An 11,717-nucleotide genomic window follows, 5' to 3' on the forward strand; every position below is an offset into this window, starting at 1 on the left:
TAGCCTGACAAATGTAGGAATCATAGTGTGTGAAGAGGCGCCTTTCCTTCGTGCATTATGATCTGCATTGGTGATTTAAAGTGCCCCCACTGGGCGCATCTCTGTTTCCTTTGTCTTGCACACCGCGACTACATCCAGCCGTGATCTATTCGCCCAGCAAGTGGTTGAGAATGTGGTTTATGGCTCTAAAGGGGGGAACATTTTGAAGATGCGTAGGGTCCATGAAGGACTAATTCTGACCATGTTGACTGATGTTGACCAAGTTCTATGATACCTTTCTTTTTCCTTTTTAGTTTAGCTCATCCCGAGCTCATTTTACTCTTGTTCTAACTTGACGACAAGTTAGGTTTAAGCTTGGGGTGATTTGATAGCTTATTTTATTTCCTTATTTTATTAGTTTATTTTAGATTTTTAAATCTTTTTATCATTATTGCATTGTATTTTATTTATTTTTCTTTAGTATGGATCGTACCGGGTGCTTTTTATGTTGCATGAGGAATTTTCCAGGGTTTTGGAGCTTATTGCGATTGTGGATTAGAGTGAAGACGGACTTGTGGGCTCTCGAGGCGCTATTAGGCTTGGCGGATCCACCAAAGGAGATTTGGGCTTAAAAAGATAAAGGCTTGGATGAAGTGGGCTTGTGATGATGGATCATGGATAATTAATTTTTGGGTTTGGAGCATCCACATTTGAAGATAAAAGATGATTGGCTGATTTGAATCACATGGATATGGAGGGGACCAAAGGAATATTTGGTAGTGGAAGGGTGGAGTGGTGGAATGAAGGACCAATAACATTACATCAACATTTGCGCGGGTGGAATTTTCGTCGCGCGGGTACCCGCACAACTGCCCAGTTTGGGCATTTTGGTCATTTGCCTTGCCATTACCTTGGGGGGATCAGACCTAACAACCATAACTTCGATTTGACACCATTGGAAACCTGTAGGAGGCGATTTTGAAGCTCAAGACTCATTTCTCTTCATCTTTCCAAGTTATTTGGTAGTTTCTTTATGCAATTAGACTTTTGTGATTGTTGTTCTATTGTCATGAGTGGCTAAACTCTCTATATTGGTTAACTTTGGTTAAAACCTTTGAATGTTTGTGGGTTTTTGAAGGATTCATGCTAGATCATCAATTATCTTATGTTTATGGTTCTAGATCATATTTCTTATGCTTGTTTAATGTTTTGATCATGAGCTTGGCACTTGAATGAGCCATTGTTAGTTTATTTCTTTGGTTTTGCATTGAATCATTGAATTAACTTAGAACAAGGGCTTTATGATGGTAAAAATCATCTCTAGTTTATGAATCATAGCTCCTTTATGGATGTGTAAGCATTGACATCCTCTAGAAATTGGGGATTCCTTCTTTCTTAAGGCTAATTGACTTCTTGGGTTCAATTGCTTCAATTAAACCCTTGTTCTTGTTTAAGAAGGTGTGTTGCGGGCTTCCCCAACCTCCATACTACCTAAGAGGAATCTTGGCATATCATGCTTCATGATTGCTATAACCAATTTGGGATGAATGATAAGCTTCATGTTGAATCCTAATGATAAACACACAAATGTTCATTGTGTTGAATTGTCTTGGTTAACCAATTGTTCCCAACATTTGAGCATCTCACTATCTTGCTTAATTGCAAGTTTTTAGTTATTCAAGTCTTTTAGTTTTCAAGCAATCATAACACCCCCCCCCCCCTTTTAGTTTAATTGTAGTTAGTTAGTTTATTTACAATAGTTCTTTTAGATTGCATTGGTGATTGAATACAACCATTTCCCCGAGGATCGATACCCCTTTTTACCATTATATTACGTTTTATTTGCAAACAAAGGGTGTAATTTGCTTGGTGGACTTGACATCCCACCAAGGGTCGGAAGATGAAGCATTTTGTTTGTTAAAAGAACGGAATTCCAACAATTTAGAAGTAGACATTCCATTTATAGGCGTAAGGATAATATGGCTAAAAATTTTAATTATTATAATAACTCTAAGATATAAAAAATTATTATAAACTATTAAAAACACTGTAAAAAATATATTTGGGCAAATATGATATTTTGAAGGTTTATAAAAGGTAAATATGATATTAAGAAATTAAGTTGGACATATATGATATTTTGATGTTTAAGAATGACATATATGAAATTCTCCTATATTTATTTGTAAATGTGTTATTAGCTTATCCAGCATCAAAACGGAGTTGTAGAAAATATGTTTAGTTAGTTTATTCGGTATCAAAACGAAATAAGTTGATAAGTTAGTTTTAGTGTTTGGCAAACTTTTATTTTATGTATAATAATAAAACAACGTATTAGAAACTCATTTAATAAGTCAATAAGTAAGTAAGAATTTACATATCAAAAACTTTTTATTTAAGTTAATAACTGCTTATGAAATCTTTTCATCTAAGCATTAAAAACTCCTTATTAACGATGGTGAATCAAAATAAGTTAATAAGCACTTCAACTAGAAATTAGACGGTTCATTTATATAATTGGGGTGACATGGAGTATTCTTTTATGATGGTTTTCGTTTTTAATGTTTAAATAATATATATATATATATATATATATATATATATATATATATATATATATATATAATAGACAAAATTGCAAAAATGGTACCTATGGTATGTCCAAGAATGCTACTTTGGGCCAAACAGGTTTGGACTAGCATCAATAGTCCAAAAGTTTTCATTTTGCTGCAGTTTTGGTCCAAAACAGTTTAAAAAATCAAATAATGACGGATTTGCCCTTTTCCACTTGTTTTTTGCTTTTCTTTTTGTTGTTTTATTATTTTCTAACTAAAAATATAAAAAAATAAAAGAAAATATATATCTCTCTCTCTCGTTTCTTGCTTACCACCGGCCAAAGAAGAATAAATTGGTGGCTGTCGTCGGTCTAGGCTGTCCCTCCGCCTCCCACCGGTCAGGTAGCACCACCCCAAACACCCGCTTCGATCGTTGCTACCCTTCATTTGAACCTCCACAGCCGACAAAGAGAAAAAAGAGATTGAGATCTGAAAGTTAGGGTTTCTTGGCGGCTAACGGCTAGAAATCGAGGGGAAGACACCTAGGGTCGATTTTTCGGAGCAGGGGGTGAAGGGATTTGTGTTTAGTGGTGCTACACGGCCGGAGGGAAGCTATGAGGGGCTAAGAAGGTGGTGGTCGGCAGCCTCCAATGGTTTATAGATAGGAGCTAGGGTGGTGGTTGTTTTGGTAGAGGAAGACGAAGTCGGTGGATGGACCCATATCGATTCTTCTTCTCCGACGAGAAGAATGTGTCATTGTAACCCAACATCGATTCCGACAACTACACCACCCCCTGGAAACCCTAGCAACGTTGATCTGGGTTACATCTCCCGACCACCGCCTGCCCCTTGTTGTCGTCGTCGACTTGTGAACGCAAGAATCACCATCGTTCCCCATACATTCATCGTAACTCTAAGCCAGATCATATTGTGTTATCTATTGTAATCTGTAAGAAATGAAGAGCTGAAGAAGCCTAATCCTTTTTCGATTGTCTGAAACACATTTTTTTCCCTTTTGTTGGGTTTGATTTTGGAGTAGGTAGTCGATTTTGGGTCTTCAGAATAATTATACCACTCTCTTCATCCCTAAATTTCAGATCTTCAGAATAATCAATTTTGGGTTTGATTGAGTTTGATTGTAGAGGAGGTAGTCTGATATCAGTGCTTAATTGGAAACCTCTTTTTGGATTCAATCGTTTTTTGTGTGTTTGGATTTAATTTGTAGGTTTTTCTTGACAAAAACAAATCTCTTATCAAATGGGTTTCTGAATTTTATTTGGTTTGAAAATGTAATGTGTTTGCAGGGTTAATGTTTTATTATTTAATGGGAATGATTTTTGTTTCTACGACATAGAAGGATGATGGATTTATGTTTCTTGACAAAAATTAAAACACCATAAACATGCTTTTTAGATATGGGTTTCTTTGGAATTGAAACAAAATTGATGATGGAAGGTGGGGCTGTAGAGAGAGAGAGAAAAAAAAATATTTTCTTTTATTTTTTATATTTTTTTAGGTAGAAAATAATTAAATAACAAAAAGAAAAAGCAAAAAATAAATGGAAAAGGGCAAATCCGTCAATTTTAGATTTTTTAAATTGTTTTGGACCAAAACCGCATCAAAATGAAAACTTTTGGACTATTGGTGCTACTCCAAACCTATTTTGCCCAAATTAACATTTTTGAACATACGACAGGGACCATTCTTGCAATTTTGTCTATATAATATTATATAATATGAGCCTACCAAAATATGTATATAATAGATACATATAAAGATTGCTTATCGGAAGCGGCTTTATTTCTGAAAGTTCTAGTATCTGTGTTATTCTGTGATCATTGTAACACCCGTAGATCCGGACTAGTCAATTTAGAGACAATGAGTATCAAAAATGAGTTTTTGATGGAAGATTATTTAGAAGGATTAATCTTAACCAAGTTTTATTATATGTTACAAGGGTTCCGTACATATAAAGAACGCCGAAATCCGAGTTATAACGAAGAAGTTATGGCCCGTCGAAGTTTTACGGCAAAACCAGCACGACACCGGGAGACGTAAATAGTGAATTTACGGTAGAGGACTTTTTAGCCTTAGTGATATAAATAAAATATGTAGTATACGTTAAACCGAGAACATACAAAAAAAGAACGCCCAAATCTGACTTCGTATGAGGAAGTTATGAATTATCTAAAATTTGGCATAGCAGTGCACGGCACGAAACTCGAATTTTAGTTCGAGCAATTTTTGGCCTACGCGACCTAAATGAGAGTTGAAGATCTCATTAATAGGAACTCAACGGTAAAATGACAGACGAAAACGGAGTCCGTATGTAGAAGTTAATTTTACGCGGACATTTAACAGTATAATCTCCTCTTACTGTTAAATTTAAGATCGGTCGAGAATTAGCCGACAGAGTCTAAATGAAAGTTTTAGATCTTGTTTTTACCTACGCGTGGATATAAAGAATGTCGAGAGTAGAGCTCATATGTTAAAGATATGGACGAAACTTGGCCCCTACTCTTCGAGCGCGATAAATTTGATACAGTTTTGTAAATTTGAGATAGAATGAGAATTAGCTGACGGCGTCTAAATGAAAGTTGTAGTACTTGTAAATACTAATGCATGGATATAAATAACGTCGGAAACGGAGCTCGTATGAGAAAGATATGGACGAAGCTTAGTTGCTACTCTTCGTGCGCGATAAATACGATACAGTTTTTGTAAATGTTATATAGAAGGAGAATTAGCCGACGGGGTCTAAATGAAAGTTGTAGTACTCGTAAATACCAATGTGTGGATATAAAGAACGTAGAAAACGGAGCTCGTACGCGGAAGATACGGACGAAACTTAGGGGCTACTTTACTATAAAATCCCTATAAATAAAGGGTGAACTCTTCATATTTTCTTCACACCATAAGCCTTTCTTTCTCTCTCTAACTTCTCTCTAGCCTCCCTAAACCCTTCCCAAGTCTAGGGAACCTCCCTAGCATGAGAAGGAAGCCACGGAGCGCCCGACAACTCCGAGAAGAAAAGCTTTCGGCTCGGAAACGCTGCTCCATCGAAGCCCGGTTTTTAATAAAAACCCGCTGTAAGTGAGCTACGCCTATACTATATTTAATATAGCTTTTATTTAAATATAGTAATGTTATTAGGACCTTATAATAATTATTTGGGCTATTATTATGGGTTATATAAGTGTCGTTATAATATCTTTTTAACCACTCGCGGTACGGGGAATCTGGTTTGGAGGGCCACTTGGGTTGTTGGATTGAGAAGTGCTATATGCCAAAATGATCCTGCCCTCGGGTGTTCCATGTTTGGCCCTTGTCTGTACATAGTGGGTGAAGATTATTGTTTAACGCTTATATAATAGTAATAATAGATAGACTATTAATTAGTCTCAGTGAATATTAGACTAAACTCTAGTGGTAATGATACTAGGTTTTGTCAAAGGAAAATTGTTTTAAGAGTAACGAAGCGCTGTCCGAGTACCGAGTCACCACCTTATCAGGCGAGTGCATAGTTACTTTCATCTTACACATAGATATGAAGTATTTTATATAAATTACATGCTATGTGTGCATATTATCTGTATATTGGCTATCTATGCTGGATGAACGAGTTTATACAAGTTTTATATGATTTAAACTGTATATGTATTTATATCTACATAATATGTTGGGTAAAACATGGGTAGATGAAATATGAGTTGGATGATGAGTTGAGAGGTGATATAGACCATGAGGTAAGGGTGAGAGGTGGACGATGTGAGAAGCCTTGTTCCCAAATGATGGTCTCGTCATCTAGCAGAGTATGGATGACAACCATAGACTATTCTAGACAGTCTAGTGGAACACTAGCAGACTCGCAACCTGTAGGTGTTGTGAACGATGTGTTCACCCGGTGTACTCTAAACCCTGGCGATCATGCAGACTTGGTGCCTAAACCTTGGCGATCATGCAGACTTGATGCCAAAACCTTGGTGACTATGCGGACTTAGTGCATGTTGTATAAACCCTGGCGACTATGCAGACTTAGTGCCTAAACCCTGGCGACTATGCGGACTTAGTGCCTGTTGTATAAATCCTGGCGACTATGCAGACTTAGTGTCTAAACCCCGGTGACGATGTACTTCGTGTCGATTCCTTAGGAATGAATGAACGAGGAATAGTTGATTCTTAGGGTAGATCCTTAAGAGTAAAGAAGGTAATGGGGATGGGTAATTGGGTTGATTGTTTGATGTTTAATCATAATAGTTATATTATTGTGGGTTGAAAACCCTATGTACTCACCAGGTTTCCCAACCTGACCCACTCAAGCTTATTTGAATCACAGGTGCCGATACGAAGTTACATTACACTGAGAGATTAAAGAGGTGTAGATCACTAGTGTAAATGAATGTAAGTTCAGTTTATGTTTATGTTTCTGTATTGACAATGACATCCCAAATGTTTTAAAATGAATAAAAATACATTTCTCCGGAAATGCTTTGATAACGTATTTATCATGTTTTACTGGGAACAAATTCCGCAACATTTTTATTAAAAGAAGTACTCTGATTTTTATAAAGCATAAACAAAAATTGGTCTTTTCTGGCCGTGAAAAATGGGCATGTCACAATCATTATGAAACTCATTTATTAATCCAACACCCATGTAAATAGATATGGTGGATCGTAGGATTCATTCGATAAATTTTGTTGTATGAAAATCACTCATATTAATATAAAAATTAGAACACTTAAGGACAAAATAAACGATAACCACTAAAACCTAATTATAAATATTGAACCGTCCATTTCAAACTGCCCTTTAGATCTCGGGTTAGGATTTATGTTCCCACATGATTTTTTGGCCAACCTGGATTGCTTAAGCTACTTATAGGCTATTGTAAGACCTAATAAATAACATAAATACGAAGAAAAAAAAAGCTAAATAAGATGCATTCAGGAAGTCTTCCATCGTATTCTGAAATCGTTCATCACATAATGGGCATACATCTCTAACTATTTGAATACAAACCATCAGAAAAAATATTGAAACAAACCTCATTCACAAAATGTGTAACACCCAATTTTCGAGTATGAGTTGTATGCTTTAATCATGTGAATTTTTGGTGGACACAACGTGGTTGGGAGGATCACCACGACGTGGCAACGCCTTTTGAGCTACAATCATTTTAAGTGTCCACGATGTGGTCATGTATTGGCCACGATGTGGTGACGTCTAAGGCTCAAAACCCTAGATTTCGGGACCTGGGCCCTATTTAATGGAAATGATGGCTAGGGTTTCATCCACACTCAGCCTCCATCACCTCCAAGTGCCTTGGAGCAAGCCCTAATCCCCTCTCCTCCATTTTAAACCTTTTATGGTGTTCTTGTTGTTTTTGAAGAACGAAAAAGGTGCTCTAGTGCAAGGATTCATCAAGCAAGCTCATCCCATCGCTTGGTGCATCTTCTAGACTTTTGTAAGTCCACAAGCTCTTATCTTTTTGATGCAATCTTCTAGGTCTAGGTTTTTATGCACATTTCTTCGTTTCTATGTTAGTTTGAGTGGATGGATCCAATGAAGTTGGCAACTTTATTGATCCTTGAGGTCCTAAGAAGGTTAGATGCTCCATATATGAAGTGTTATGTAGTTTTGAGCTCATGTATGGGGCTTTGACTCCATTTCTTTCATTTTGACCTAAGTTGAGTAAAAGACATACATTGGACATGCATGTCCTTAAAGCAAGGAATTTTTTATGCATATGAGTGTATGGAAGCTTTTTGGAAGACATGAGTATGGGGCTTAATGGATTAAGGGCTTAATCCATTAAGTTGTTTTGAACAGAAACCACGATGTGGTGGCATGCTTGCTAGGACGTGGTGGCGGAGCTCGTCACGGTTGTTTTGTCGTAGGATAGCCACAACGTGAACAGTAGTTGGACACGGTGTGGTGACCTACTAAGTTGACTTTGACCTTGATCGTTGACTTTTGACCAGTTTTGAATTTTAGTCAAACTTGGAGAGGTTTTGAGTGGTAGCCTGAGGTTTGGTTTGTAATTGGTTAGGAGGTTCGTGTAGTTGATTCTGTGGGATTTTCGAGTAGAGGATTACAACTCTTTGATCATGTGAGTTTCCTCACTATATTATGTAAGACACTAGATGTATGTAATCTAGACTGTCTGTGTGACTTTTGCATGAAAGATTATGGTGAGATCGCAACACTTGTATGAAAGATTGTGGTTGGATCACAGCACTAGCATGGAAGACCATGATGGGACCATTGCGGGAAAGACTGTAGTGGGGCTGTAGCAACGGAAGTGTATGTGAGACTATGGTAGGATCATAGCATGCATATGGGTTGAAATATACCCCTAGGGGGGGGCTCACTGTTATGTATGGTATGTGTTATTTTGGGAAACTGACTGAGCTTTGTGATTACAATTTAAGTGTAAATGTTTTAGGTACTTCAAGTAGCAGAGGAAAGGAGTCAACTTGATTACATTGCATCCACCGTTGATTTCTGCACTACGAGATTTTGGGATTTACTTTGATATTTTTATGAAAACAATATACTCATGTTTTGGATTACTTGACTTGTGATGTTTATGGAAAGGTTTTATTACTTAAAAATTGAAAAATTTTCTTGGTATTTTTGGGATGTTACAAAATGCATATATTTTCTCTTTGAAAAAAACTTTAAATGTTGTCTCTTCGAACTTTTTTTAAGGGTTTTTTCTAAAATGAGTCTAAAATACTGTTCTAGATGGTGGTTGGTACCACATTTCGAACTCCCTTCATATTGACTATAACCATATAAATTAGAGCTAACAATGGGTCGACCTGGGTTGGGTTCAGGTTCAATCCATTTATTAATTGGGTTGAAGATTTCAACCTAACCTAACATGTTTATTTAAATTGGTTGATATTTCTAACCCAACCCAACCTTTCAGATAAATGGGTTGTCACCGGGTTGACTTGTTTATATAGTTTTCAACACAATCTACTAAATAAATAGGTTAAACTTGGGTTGACTCATTTAAAATAAATATAAATTAATTAATTAACTAAATATTTCGTCTCTGAAATAGTTATAGACTTAAATAAAATTTCAAAGTATGACAAAAATATAATCCCAATTAATATATACAAAGAAATTGTTCAAATAACATTAAATATATGTAATTTTTAAGTGATTTTGGAGAGTGACTAGTGTTGTCGATGCCAAGAAAAAAAGATAGGAATTCGGATTCCATTTTTTAAAACATAAATAATAATACGAACATTGTGATTTACAAACTAATACTTAAATTAATACATGATAATATTTAAATAATTATTAAATTAAAGTTAAATGGGTTGGTGGGTTGAAAACGGGTTGATAATTTTTACCAGACCCAACCTATTTAATTAAATGAGTTAGACGGGTTGACCCATTTAACTTAAATGGGTTAAAAATCTCAAACCAACCTGCTAATTTTAGATTTGATTGGTGGGTTGGATCGATTTTTGCCAACTCTAATATAAATGAGTATCGATCCGTGAGATCTAGATCTAGGGTTGTAAACGAACCGAATGAACACGAACGAGACTTTTTTATGTTCGTTCGTTTAAGTTAACCGAACAAATGAACCAACATGAACGGTTAAACGAACGAGTTTTCTTGTTCATGTTCGTTCATTTAACAAATTACATTGTTCATATTCGTTCGTTTATGTTCGTGAACATGCTAAACGAACATCAACAAACAAACATAAACGAACAAAGATAAACAAACATATATGAACATAAACGAACATATAATATACTAATGTAATCAAACACAATTAAACATATATGGAGATAAAAGGAACTTATAAGAACAAACGTAAACAAACAACATAAACGAACGTTCACGTACATAATTAAACGAACGAGACCATTGTTATGTTCATTCGCAGGCCGGTCGGGAGATTTAGGAGGCTCTGTGCAAATCAGCAGAAAATAGGCATTTATCTAAATTTTTTAGAAAAGCACTAAAAATTTTTCATTTTTATTCAAAAATACATAAATGAAAATTTTCATTTAAAATAATACACAACAAAGGGAATTTGTTTCTCTACTTGAAAACCATAATCCTTCAGTGATTTGCTTTTTGCTTCAGGTTCTTGATTATGTAGAATAAATCTTTGAATCGGTCGTTTGCTTATAATAAAACTGTAAGAAAAAACAGAAATAAAATAATCAAATTGTATTACATTATCAAAAAAAACACTTATTTGCTTCTATCTAAAAAAAATCAGAAATAAGAAAGTTACCTTCTGATGCTTCTATCTAAAAACACTTATGAATGATTGACAATCCATAAACTGTTGCTTCAATGCCTCTGACTTACAGAAAATAGGAAGAAGAAAAAATAAAAGAAAAAAAACTAATTTACTTATAATAAATCATAAACTATCATAAGTAAAAATAGAACCTAAAACGAAAAAGAAAATTTGATTTGTTTTGTACCTTCAAAAATAAAAAAATTGATTTTCTTGGTCTTTCTTATTTTCGAAACTACTTTATGTGTACCTTCATAATCAAAAAATCAGAGATCGTTTACCTTTTATTTCAAACCATATAAAATGAATAAGAAAAAAAACAAGAAAAGGACAAAAATCAGAAATCTCTTACCATCTGTTTTCGAAACCTCAAGGTTGAATTTTGAAGCAGAGAAAAACGATGGTAAGATTCAATTTTTCCCTTGTGATTGTAAGCAATCAAAACTGATTTTCAAGAAGATTTTAGGATTGTTGCTTCTGATTTTCGAGAATAAATAAGAATGAAGTGAGATTGTTACCTCTAAAATCCTTTGATATTAAAAAAAACAATGAAGACCATTGCTGTCAAGGATGGGATACGATTAATTGGTCATCATTAATTTCTGCTTCATGCGTAAATCAACAAACAAAAATCGAAACATTTTTTCTTTTCCTGATGGTTCAGATTTTAAGCAAACAGAAATCGAATAATCTTACATCGACTGATATTAAGAAACAATAATACCGTTGTTGTTGACTGTAGAGAATGATTAAATTTGTGCCCCATGTGTTATCAGCGAAGAAGAAGGAATCGAAGCGACTTTTCTTTTCCCAAAAATTCTGATTTCCCCGCTCTTTCTTTTGTTGCTTGCGTCGCCTGATATTGATAGAAAGATTAAACCTAATTTGTTTTA

General features: G+C 35.1%; 1 long non-coding RNA gene across 4 annotated transcripts; it reads right to left on the bottom strand.

The window, feature by feature from the left end:
- Window positions 1–10,364: 10,364 nt before the first annotated feature.
- Window positions 10,365–11,717, bottom strand: LOC145138204 (uncharacterized). Of its 4 annotated transcripts, XR_013721384.1 has the most exons (5): window positions 11,343–11,717; window positions 11,177–11,268; window positions 11,012–11,074; window positions 10,816–10,928; window positions 10,365–10,714 (listed from the first exon to the last, which is right to left on the bottom strand). It is a non-coding gene; the product is annotated as an uncharacterized LOC145138204 (long non-coding RNA). The 4 variants fall into 4 exon arrangements; XR_013721382.1 differs by having other exon boundaries at window positions 10,816–10,883; window positions 11,177–11,717; XR_013721383.1 differs by having other exon boundaries at window positions 10,816–10,887; window positions 11,177–11,717.

This window comes from Lactuca virosa, chromosome 9 (genome assembly GCF_052849685.1).
Source record: "Lactuca virosa cultivar CGN04683 chromosome 9, Lactuca_virosa_CGN04683_v6, whole genome shotgun sequence".
Classification (NCBI taxonomy): Eukaryota; Viridiplantae; Streptophyta; class Magnoliopsida; order Asterales; family Asteraceae; genus Lactuca; species Lactuca virosa.